The sequence below is a fragment of the Amyelois transitella genome, chromosome 26, assembly GCF_032362555.1.
Source record: "Amyelois transitella isolate CPQ chromosome 26, ilAmyTran1.1, whole genome shotgun sequence".
In the NCBI taxonomy this organism is placed as follows: domain Eukaryota; kingdom Metazoa; phylum Arthropoda; class Insecta; order Lepidoptera; family Pyralidae; genus Amyelois; species Amyelois transitella.
The window spans coordinates 5,625,555-5,638,264 of record NC_083529.1 but is presented as its reverse complement, the minus strand read 5'-3'; positions in this window follow the sequence as shown (position 1 = coordinate 5,638,264).

Below are 12,710 nucleotides of genomic sequence, written 5' to 3'. Positions count from 1 at the left end.
TAATCTCAGGAACTACTGGTTCGAATTGAAATATCTTTGTGCGTTGAAAAGACTATTTATCAAGGCAGGCTTTAGGCTATACATCACGCTGCAACTATACATACATACATACTTAAAATCACACCTATAAGGAGAAAATAAATAATGGATCATGTGAAAAAAATTGAGGGCTTCTATGATGCCCAATATAACTATTCCACGCGAACGAAGTCGCGGGCACAGCTAGTTATGTATAAATATATATAATACTAATTAAAACTTACATTTTATGAAAACGATCCATATATTCCTTCTGTCGTGATGGACCTGAAACCAAAATAAAAAGGATAATTACACTGTTACTGTGATGCTATAAAAAAGGGGAAACAGCTTAAAGAAATCATCAAAATAGGCTTTTATTCTTATCTCCAAAATAAAGAAGGAGTTTTGGGTGTCGTGTGGTTCCCGGCACAAATAAAAAAAAAAAGAATAGAACCACTCCATCTCGTTCCCATGGATGTCGTAAAAGGTGACCAAAGGAAACTTAGGATTCTTCTTTTAGGCGATGGGCTAGCAACCTGTCCCTATTTGAATCTCAATCCTATCATTAAGCCAAATAGCTGAACGTGGCCTACCAGTCTCTTCAAGACTGTTGGCTCCGACTACCCCTTCAAGGATATAGACGTGATTAGATGTATGTATAACTATTACATAGATGGAAAGCGACACTAAACGTGTAACACTGTTTCGCCCGCAACTTACTTACCCCTCTTTTTAAATCGGGGTCAAGATGTTACAAACTAATCTTAAATGTAAAATCTGTGTCAACACGAAGTTGACCCGGGAATGATGCCTCTCTGGATAAACAATTTGTTTTATGTAAACATAGCAGGGTATCCCGAAGGAAAAGTGAGAAAAACTTGGAGACTCCGTGTAGTCATTCGCGTTGTGGTAAGTGAGTTAGACACTGAAAAAAAAATTATGAACAAAAAATTACTTTAAGTTTAATTTCCATTGGAATTATAGCAAATCCTGTGTTCCACATTGTTCTCTAAGAAATACATGCTAAATTTGAAATTTCTACGCTGAGGAGTTTATTTTTAGGATTCTTAAAAGGAAAACACATTAAAAGAATAACACTTAATGGTCAGTTTGTCAGATATAATTTTTTTTTTAATTTGTTCGGATTTCAGATCATCTTTGACAGTTGTGAATTGCATAATAACAAGAAGAATATAAGAAAAACCAAAATTTTGACTGCTGCTGCAGTGTAGTTTGTTCCGCCGCTTCTCCTACACACGCTTCGGAAGCGGTAGTAGATATAATTAAAGTGATGTGACGTCAATAAGTGGTACTTTGTATCCAATTTTGAAATTAAATCTATTCTATTCTAATCCATCGTCCTAAATGTGAGTATTGTTCAGTATCTCGCATATTTCGGGAGTGATCCTCGCAAACATTTACTTTACAAGTTATTTGATGTCGGCGAACGCGGCATTATTTGTGGATGCTAACAGTCTTTTATATTTTTAATGTTCTTCCCAGTGGTTGAGTGGTAGAGCGACTAGTGTAGTGAGAAGTTCAAATCTCAAACCGTTTTTTTATCTGCATTGCGATAGTCTCGTTAGGTCGTTTGCATACTGCCCGGGGTTCAATTTATAGTCATTCGGGGTCCTGATAAAAATAAGATAAAAAATGTTGATGATACTTGGCAAAACACGTCATCATACATTTAATTTTTTTTTAGGTTTTACAAATAATAATTAAAATGAACTCAAATTAAAACTATACTAGCGACGAAGTCGCGAGCCACAGCTAGTGTTACAATAATCCGTAGTTGCTTGGAATATAAATATTATTTATAAGGAATATACATACATGCAAAATTACAAAAACCATCGATAATCTAATTATCTAACCTGATCTAAGCACTCATGAGTCACAACAACGCGTGGCTATTTCAACTAAAGTACAAGTTCGCAGTTTTAAGAGAAAGTTCGCATACAGGAGTCTACAGTCAAATTAAATTCTAATTATAGCTAAGTGCCACCTGACTATCTGAGAGTTAAAATTCATTAGCCGAGTGGCAAGAACACCACGTAAATATTTACCAGACTAATACATTAAGAGCAGAGGAGTCTGTGAATTATGTATCTACGTGTGGCGCAAGTTGGGAGAGTTTTTGGATACTGGCTTTTGTATGGGGATACGGTTGTGTAGGAATCCATACATGTAATTAAACTCTGACTGATGATTACTAATATTGATTATGATATTTTGATTCTTGTTTACAGAAAACAAATATAAAATCACGACTATTTCCCGGAGTTAAATAATGAATTTATGTATAATAATCTATTTTATAGAAAATAAAAAGAAGAAGAATAATACATACATACATATGGTCACGCCTATATCCCTTGTGGGGTAGACAGAGCCAACAGTCTTGAAAAGACTGAATGGCCACGTTCAGCTATTTGGCTTAATGATAGAATGAAATTCAAAAAGTGACAGGCTGCTAGCCCATCGCATAAAAAAGAGTTCCAAGTTTGTAAGCCTTAGTCGCCTTTTACGACATCCATGGGAAAAAGATGGTGTGGTCTTATTCTTTTTTGTATTGTTGCCGGGAACCACACGGCAATATATGCACAATTTTATATAAAGCATCATTATAATCATTATTTTCCATCTAAATGAATTGTTTTCATGTGGAGAGGATGAATGAAAGCAGGTTGACTAAGCAGATATACAAGGAGAGTGTGGAGGGAAAGGTCGGAGTGGGAAGACCTAGACGAACGTATCTTGATCAAATTAAGGACGTCCTGGTAAAGGGTCAGGTCAAAAGTACCCGAAACCGCCGAGCTTGTATGAAGAGAGTTATGAATGTGGACGAAGCGAAAGAAGTATGCAGAGATCGTGGCAAGTGGAAAGAGGTAGTCTCTGCCTACCCCTCCGGAAAGAGGCGTGATTTTATGTATGTATGTATGTATGTATGAATTGTTTTCAAGTTTTTAGTCAGAAATGGAAACTTAATTACATTAAATGTTAGAATTCTTGTATAAAATGCACGTGAAACAAACGTACAATATTTGATTCCAGGAAATTAATATTAACCACAACATATTCATCCAACTCGCGTTGGTCCCGGTTATATCCTCAACTCTCTGGTGAGGAAAGATGATCCTGGACTTACCTAAAGTCAGGTTTTATAAGAATTGAATCCCGTCTGACCTCCGTCAGGTTTGCAGGGGAACCTAGCCCATATCGGTTCATGGTTACACAGTTGCCTGAATGTGCAGGTTTCCTCACGATGTTTTCTTTTGCCGTGTGGTTCCCGGCAATGCCGTGTGGTTCCCGGCACCAATACAAAAAAGAATAGGACCACTCCATATCTTTCCCATGGATGTCGTAATAGGTGACTAAGGGATAGGCTTACAAACTTGGGATTCTTTTTTAGGCGATGGGCTAGCAACCTGTCACTATTTGAGTCTCAATTCTATTATTAAGCCATATAGCTGAATGTGGCCATTCAGTCTTTTCAAGACTGTTGGCTCTGTCTACCCCGCAAGGGATATAGACGTGACCATATGTCGATGTCGATGTATGTGTTCATTTACCGCAAGAGCGTCGGTTAGCACTCAAACTAATTAACGGCTTCGATCTTCGAGGATTTACAGGGTGAAGCGGATATTATATATTTCTCTTGTAACTTGTAACCATTTCGCCAATTCCTTTGTAGAAGTATTGATGAATCACGTTAACATTGCTACATCAATCAGATGACTGTGTAGTGATTTATGCATTGTCATTGATTAAAAGAATCGATTTGTGATTGATTAAAAGAATCGATTAGGTGTTAAATCTTCAATGAACTCAATTTATATGAATCGTGAAAGAAGGTATACAGAACGAATTCTGACCACGTAGTATGGCATGACAGACGCTCTTTTTATACATATAATCACGTCTATATCCCTTGCGTGGTAGACAGAGTTAGCAGTCTTGAAAATACTGATAAGCCACGTCCAGCTATTTGGCTTAATGATAGAATTTAAATTCAAATAGTGACAGGTTGCTAGCTTGTCATCTAAAAGAAGAATCCCAAGTTTATAAGCATATCCCTTAGTCAACTTCTACGATATCCATGAGGAAGAGACGGAGTGGCCCTATTCTTTTTTCTAATGGTGCCGGAAACCACACGTCACACCCAAATGTAATGAAAACGCACCCCAGTCTCCTCCAGAGATATGATAACACAAGCGGGACTAATACTAGCTGTAATTTCACTAATTTGAGACTTGACATTCTGACAGAATAGGATCTTATCATCCTGAAGGATCAAACTGTTCGTATCCCGGCTCAACTAACATGTCATCCCTTCGTCCAATCAGGAATTACTCTGTCAATGGGAACAGTATGAGTTATCGGAGATTACTTTATCCATATTGGTATATCAATGAAAGTTATTAATGCCGTGTGGTTCCCGGCGCCAATGGAAAAAAGAATAGGACCACTCCATATCTTTTCCATGGATGTCGTAAAGGTTGACTAAGGGATAGGCTTGTAACCTTGGGATTCTTCTTTTGGGCGATGGGCTGGCAACCTGTCACTATTTGAATCTCAATTCTATCATTAAGCCAAACAGCTGAACGTAACCTATCAGTCTTTTTAATACTATTGGCTCTGTCTACCCCGCAAGAGATATAGGCGTGATTATATGTATGTATGTATGTTGGGTGTCAGGTTCTCACACGAAGCGACTCCCGTCTGTATTCAGCGATCTTTGAAGGGGAACCTTACCTAAATTGAATCATATCTCCGTAGCATGACACGCGCGACGCTGTTTTTATCGCGCGATAAACTAAAATTTTGCTTTTTATAATGATGATAAACGGGACGGGATTTTGTTCCCGGCCTATCTGCCTATTCAAGACTGTTGGCTCTGTCGACTCCGCAAGGGATATAGACGTGATTATAGGTATGTATGTATGAGAATCATAAATAATGTATGCCTATTATTAATCAATCTACATTGATACTAAATTAAAATCTTACTTATAAGTTCACTACAGAATAATAAAAAAATTACTTTGTATAATAATATATTTTTTTTACTGGTAACATTGTCACACAAAGTCCGTAAGTCGGGTTCACTGACTGGAAGTGACACGGGTCAGATACACTCATTTTTGTTGTGTCACAGATGGTAATTTAACAAAAATAACCGCAAATATTTTTCTTTACATTATTAATCTGCCGCCTGAGCTGAATAAGTAGTTATTTTACCAGTATAAGTATACGAATTTGAACTTATTTGTAACAAGATAAACTTTGCTATGCTTTGATATTCTTAAAGCAACTGAAAAAGAAAAGATTATTCATATATGCTTTATTTCTAGGAAAAAAATACATGGAAATGAAAGATACCTGTTCGTAATTGATTAATTAATGTATTTATTAATTACCTGTTCGTAATTAATTAAAACATTAATATTATTATCCCGTGCGTTGTAGAGAGAGCCAACAGTTTTGAAAAGAATACTAGGAGACTCAGCTGTTATTTGACTTAATGATAGAATTGAGATTCAAATAGTGACAAGTTGACAGCCCATCGTCTATAGAAAAATCCAAAGTTTATAATCCAATCCCTTTGTAGCATTTTACGACATCAACGGAAAAGAGATGGAGTCAGAAAGGTCAGAGATAAATTCAGTGTGGCAGTGAAAGTAGGCATTTTCATCTTTATTACACCCCCTCTTCTAGAACTGACATAAACTTCTCTGAAGCCGCCTGGCAATGTTTGAACTACGCTATGTATGTAGGGTGAGGATAAACCTTGTTACACACTGCTAAGTACATTATAGTATCATTTTATTGAATAAAGTTGACTCATTTTGAATCGTAAATTAGATTCACTTACTGTCTCAACAGTATATTGTATATTTACATGTATATTGTAATACATATGTACTTGCGGGGAAGACAGAGCTAACAGTCTTGAAAAGACTAAAAGGACACATTCATCTGCATTGCCTAGTGATAGACTTGAAATTAAAATTGTGACAGGGTGCTAGCCCATCGCCTATAAGAAGAATCCCAAGTTTATTAGTCATTACCGTATTTTGTAACTTATCGTCAACTAGAGGCCGCCCGCGACTTCGTCCGCATGGAAACCCTATCAATCCCGCGGGAACTCTGGGATAAAAAGTAGCCTATGTGTTATTCTGGGTCTTCAGCTACCTACATACCATTTCATGGTAATCGGTTTAGTAGTTTTTGCGTGAAAGAGTAACAAACATCCATACAAACTTTCGCCTTTATAATAGTAGTAGGATATTGAAATTTTTAACGGGAAGGAAATTTGATAAGACTTTTTATATATTTCCTTCTCTCTCTTAAATAATTAATCCGAGGGTAACCAATAAGCGTGACCTTAAAAGAACGACCTTATAAGAGTTACATTCTTTACTTATGTTGATAAGGCACGTTCTGTGTTTTCTACATTTCTTTCTGGTCGGTAAATTTCAGAGGAAGAAAGAAAGAGAGAGAGAATAAAGGGTGTATACTGTGCAATCTTTACTTGATATCTGTGAACGTCGGATGGGACGATAATTGAGATACAATACTTTTTTTACCAATCTAGCAAAATACCTAGATACATAGTATAGCAATGTGCTCATAATATTATCGCTTGCACTGTGTTAACAGCTTAACAGGTTCGTTACAAGATTGCGCGTTCATAAATATGCAACGTGTATGCCGTCTGACAGTTCAGCATATGTTATGCGCTTTGTATATCATAAGGTATATTAAAGTAGGTTAGCCCTTTACTAATTTAATAAATATGAAAGTCTTTCCTCTTAATGACGGCCTCCGTGGCGAAGCGGTAGTGCGCTTGTCTGTGACACCGGAGGTTCCGGGTTCGAATCCCGGCCAGGGCATGATGAGAAACGATTTTTCTCTGATTGGCCTGGGTCTCGTATGTTTATCTATATAAGTATTTATTATAAAATATAGTATCGTTGAGTAAGTATCTCGTAACACAAGATCGAACTTCGAAGCTAACTCAATATGTGTACGAGTAATTTTTCTCGTTATATTCCTTATAAATAGGATTAAGAAGCGTACATGTAGAAAGAAGATAGACAAGGCAGTGAAAATTAGGCCATTCAGTGTGAATTTCAATGAATTAATAAGTAATAGCGTCTTGGCATTGTAGTGATGTGAAGGAAGGCATGTATGTAGATCTTAATCATAATCATCTATTCCTGAATATAATTACAGTATCTATAGGTATAGGAATTCCGAGTGTGCCACACTTCACTTAGGGGTTGGCAAAGTAAAGAGATCTCTGCTCACCTCTCCAATTTTATGTATGTACAATACAATTAAAACAAAATCTTTAAAAACCCGAAAATATATTGCGTACGATTTATTATAATTGAATTTATCTCGCACGGCGTAGCCCCGTAATGGAATTAGGCAAATGTGATCGGCTTTACCGCTCGGATCTACCAACTGCAGCTGTGCTGTGCAATCATATTCGTAGTACACTAGCTGGTGATCCCGACTTCACTCGTGGGCATAATAAAGTTAAACAAAATATATAGACTGAGCCAATAGACTCTTAAAAAGGCCACGTTGAGTTCTATTGAGATTCAAATAGTGACAGGTTGCTAGCCGATCGCTTACAAGAAGAATCCCAAGTTTACAAGCATTATTCCTTAGTCGACTTTTACGACATCCATGCGAAAGAGATGGAGTGGTGGCGGGAACCACGCGGCCGTCAAAGATGTAACGAATTAATAATATAACGATTCGCTACACAAGATAATTACAGCTTTAACGTCTTAATTACATATAGAATCACGTTATCCCAAACCTAATTACAGGTAACACGAGTTATTACACCGAGATAATAGTTTAATCTGACTGCAAAGCGGCAATGTGCACTAATGCACTGGAATTAGTGATATGTGACCGAATTTCATCTGAAATGCCGTGTGGTTCCCGGCACCGTCTAGAAAAAGAATAAGACCACTCCATCTTTTTCCTATGGATGTCGTAAAAGGCAATTAAGGGATAGGCTTATCAACTGGGGATTTATCTTTTTGGCGAAAGGCAATAACATGCCACTATTTGGACCTTGGCCTATCAGTCTTTCAAGACTGTTGACTCTGTTTATCCCACAAGGGATAAAGATGTGATTATAAGTATTTTTTTATTTATATATTTATGTACAACAAAGATAAGACTAAAACTTAAAATAAAGAGAAATTCAGTACAAGGGCACTACTTATTTTTAGAGAAATCTCTCCCAGCAGGCCTACGACAGGAAAGTGTAAAGGAAGACATTGGCTTGTGTACATAATTATTAAGATATAAACTTACATAAACTTACTGATATTACATACATACATAAAATCACGCCTCTTTCCCGGAGGGGTAGGATTTCTGCATACTGATATTAATAAACCTAAAACATATTATGTTTGTATTTACATATATGTATGTGTGTATTTCACCTGCATTCAAGGTATTCAGGGCTTGTTATTCCACTAATTTTGGGTACTGGTATGTTTACTTGCAATACCAGATACTTTACTGTACTTTCAGTAGGTACTCGCAAGAATTTGCATACCTGCATTCATAAATCTCGCCTCTTTCTCGGAGGGGTAGGCAGAGACTGTAAACTTTCCACTTGCCATTGTATTTTACTGTTTCTGCAAAAGGTTCTCTTCCCTTCTGGTTTTTCTCGCTATTGGTTACAACTTAAACCAATAAAGAAAAAAAGAAATAAGGTCATACAGCGCTAAATTCGGTTCAGTAGTCACAAGATATCAGGTCACATATCTCTTGGGAAATCTTGTCTAGTGTCAATCAGCGTAATTAAATCATACGTTAGCTACTCTCATGGAATATATCCGTGATTATAAAGGTACTCTAATAAATAAATAAATAAATATATACGCGACAAATTACACAGATTGAATTAGCCTCGAAGTAAGTTCGAGACTTGTGTTACGAGATACTTACACAACGATACTATATTTTGTAATCAATAATTATATAGATAAACCAGGCCAATCAGAAAAAGCTATTTTCTCATCATGGCCTGGCCGGGATTCGAACCCGAGACCTCCGGTGTCACGGACAAGCGTACTACCCCTACGCCACAGAGGCTGATGAAATTATTTCTGCGCGGTGTTTTTTTTAATTTTCTGTACCCAAAAGGTAAAAACTCTTTGTCTGTTTGTCGACAGGCAGCTCATGAACCGTAATGGCAGCAGAAAAACACCATCATTAAATAAAATTACACAAATACTTTTCATAATAATATAAGCCGTGTGGTTCCCGGCACCTATACAAAAAAGAATAGGACCACTCCATCTCTATCCCATGGATGTCGTAAAAGGCGACTAAGGGATAGGCTTACAAACTTGGGATTATTTTTTAGGTTGTGGGCTACCTGTCACTATTTGAATCTCAATTCTATCTTAAAGCCAAACAGCTGAACGTGGCCTACTAGTCTTTACAAGACTGTTGGCTCTATCTACCCCGCAAGGGATATAGACGTGACCATATGTATGTATGTATACTTTTCATTGACCGGCTTTTAAGAATTGTATGCGTTTGAAATGCGAAGTAAAAATATAGCGGTAGTTAATTTAACCAGCAGTTATACATTGCAATGTGAGGCTATTAGCCAAATCTGAGGGATTACTGTGCACTGTCTGGTATGGTATGCAAAATAAAATAATCACAGAAAAATGTCTGAATTGAAACATGAAAACGAGTTAATGTGGAGTGAATGAATGTAAACAGGTTAGAATAGAATAGATTTATTTTCAAAATTGGATACAAGGTATAATTTATTGACGTCACATCACTTAAATCTAATTATAACTACTACCGCTTCCGAAGCGCATGTGTAGAAGAAACGGCGGAACAAACTACACTGCAGCATTTCCATCGGACAAAGTTAGCAAAGGAAAATACTCGATGAGATTGTAAATGGAAGAGTTGGAATATCTTGATCTAATCAGGGACATTCTGGCAAAAATTCAGGTCAAGAATATCCGAAACTAACGAGATTGCGTGAATAGAGTTTTTAACCTTTTGAACGCCGCTAGTAAAATTTTGATTCATGGCCATGACACATCGACCGAAGTTTTTGACCATTTGAGCTACTTCAATGAGGGGTTTATGAAACAGATCCACTAACGATTTTTGAGATTTTAAAGTGTCACTTTACTAATTTTGACGGTGACGTTGCTGTCTTGGCCAAATTTCCAATAGACGCCTAATAGTGTTCACGGCGTTCAAAGGGTTATACTTTAACCCTTTGAACGCCGTGAACACTTTTCACCAGGATTTCCCTATAGGAGATTATTTTAACTGAAGGTTTTATCATGTCTCATATCTATACTTTCCATATTTTAGCTAGGTACACAGTAAGTCCCATATTTATAGCTCAGTCATGTGGCCCAGTTAGAATGCTTATTAGTGTATTTTTAGTTGAATTAACTTATCGAAAAAGTCTAGAACTTATTTCTTGATACTTAAAAGTTTTTTACATGTAAAAGAGGCTGTATACCGGAGTATTCAAATTGTATATAATAAAATTCAATCAATCATACTAGTTTTAGTTTTACTAGTTTTTTAGTGCCGTGTGGTTCCCGGCACCAGTACAAAAAAGAATAGGACCACTCCATCTCTTTCCCATGGATGTCCTAAAAGGCTACTAAGGGATAGGCTTACAAACTTGGGATTCTTTTTAGGCGATGGGCTAGCAACCTGTCACTATTTGAATCTCAATTCTATCATTAAGCCAAATAGCTGAACGGAGCCATTCAGTCTTTTCAAGACTGTTGACTCTGTCTGCCCCGCAAGGGATGTAGACGTGACTATATGTACGTATGTATGTTTACTAGTTTTAGGGTACTCGTGACTTGATCACCAGGACGACTTGACCAAACATTCCTCTTGGCCTACCTCTTCTCACGTTATGTCTCCCATTTATTTAAGCGTCATATATTTACTTTTAAGGTACATAATACATACATACATACATATGATCACGTCTTTATTCCTTACGGGGTAGACAGAGCCCACAATCTTGAAAAGACTGATAGGCCACGTTCAGCTGTTTGGCTTAATGATAGAATTGAGATTCAAGTAGTGACGGGTTGTTAGCCCATCGCCTAAAAGAAGAATTCCAAGTTTATAGGCCTATCCCTTAGTCGCCTTTTACGACATCCATGGGAACGAGATGGAGTGGTCCTATTCTTTTTTTTTATTGGTGCCTGGTACCACACGGGATTAAGGTACATAACCCTAAAAGAATTTAGAATATCACTCTCAGCTCGGCATGTGAATAGATAAACAATGAATTTGTATGCATAACGTACGGACACAAGTTGTCTCACAAAACAATATATTCTGGACGGGCTTTGCCGGGCTTACCTCCGGCGAGCGAACCCGGGCACTAATCTTAGTGTTGTTATGTTTACGATGTTCCAAATATTGGGGAATTTATTTTGCATAGAGTTTTGCCTTAAGCGGAGCCTCCGTTAAATTATCATATTCAATCGTGCTTACTTTAAGTATATATCTGTGTCAAATATACTTCTATGTTTTACATCTATATATATATATATATAGTCACATTTTAGGCGATGGGCAAGCAACCTGTCACTATTTGAATTTCAATATCTCAATTATATTACTAAGCCAAATAGGTAAACGTGGCCTTTCAGTCTTTTCAGGACTATTCGCTTCGTTTACCCCGCAAGGGATATAGACGTGACTATATGTATTTATTAAATATATATTTATATGTTATTAAATATAATAGGGGTATAATAGGGGGGTTTATGTTATGAATTAATAGGGGTAGGCTTATATACTTGGGATTCTTCTTTTGGGCGATGGGCTAGCAACCTGTCACTATTTGAATCTCAATTCTATCTTAAAGCAAAATAGCTGAACGTGGCCTATCAGTCTTTTCAAGACTGTTGGCTCTGTCTACCCCGTAAGGGATATAGACGTGATTATATGTATGTATGTTATAAATTGTTATATCAAGTACATTTATTCGAGATAAATATAACGATTGTTTTATATTGCTGATTCTGGATCGGATTGGATTCCCACAAATCTGAATCTAATCCTAACATGTCAGACGGCGGTGACATAAATCTCGCCGAGTGCGGTTTACACGGCGCGGGAAATCCGTCGTTTGTGGGACGTTGATTCATCGGATGAGTGACCAATATATTTCATTTATTTTTTCAATTGTTAATACAATTGTGGAGAACATCAAGAGGAAAGAGGTAGTCTCTGCCTACCCCTCCGGGAAAGAGGCGTGATTTTATGTATGTATCAAGTCTACCGGCGCGGCAGCGAACCTTAGCAGGTGACAGCCATTACCCCCACCACAGCGCGGCTCACATATCAACACGTATATGCATAACTCAGAAAAGTCTTTGGTATGTAGCTGAGATAGAATTTGAGTCTGCACTGACATTGTTTATTCAGAAATCTTAACTGTTTTACTTCAACACTCATCAGTGAGACATACAGTAATAATGAGAAAAATAGAAGTCAGAAGGTGGACCCTACACTCCAAAGCGATGCAGTAATTAAGTACCTAACAGGGAACACGCAAAAATAAATGAATGAATGAAATAATGAATACCCTGTACTGCTCATAAAAATTATAACACAAT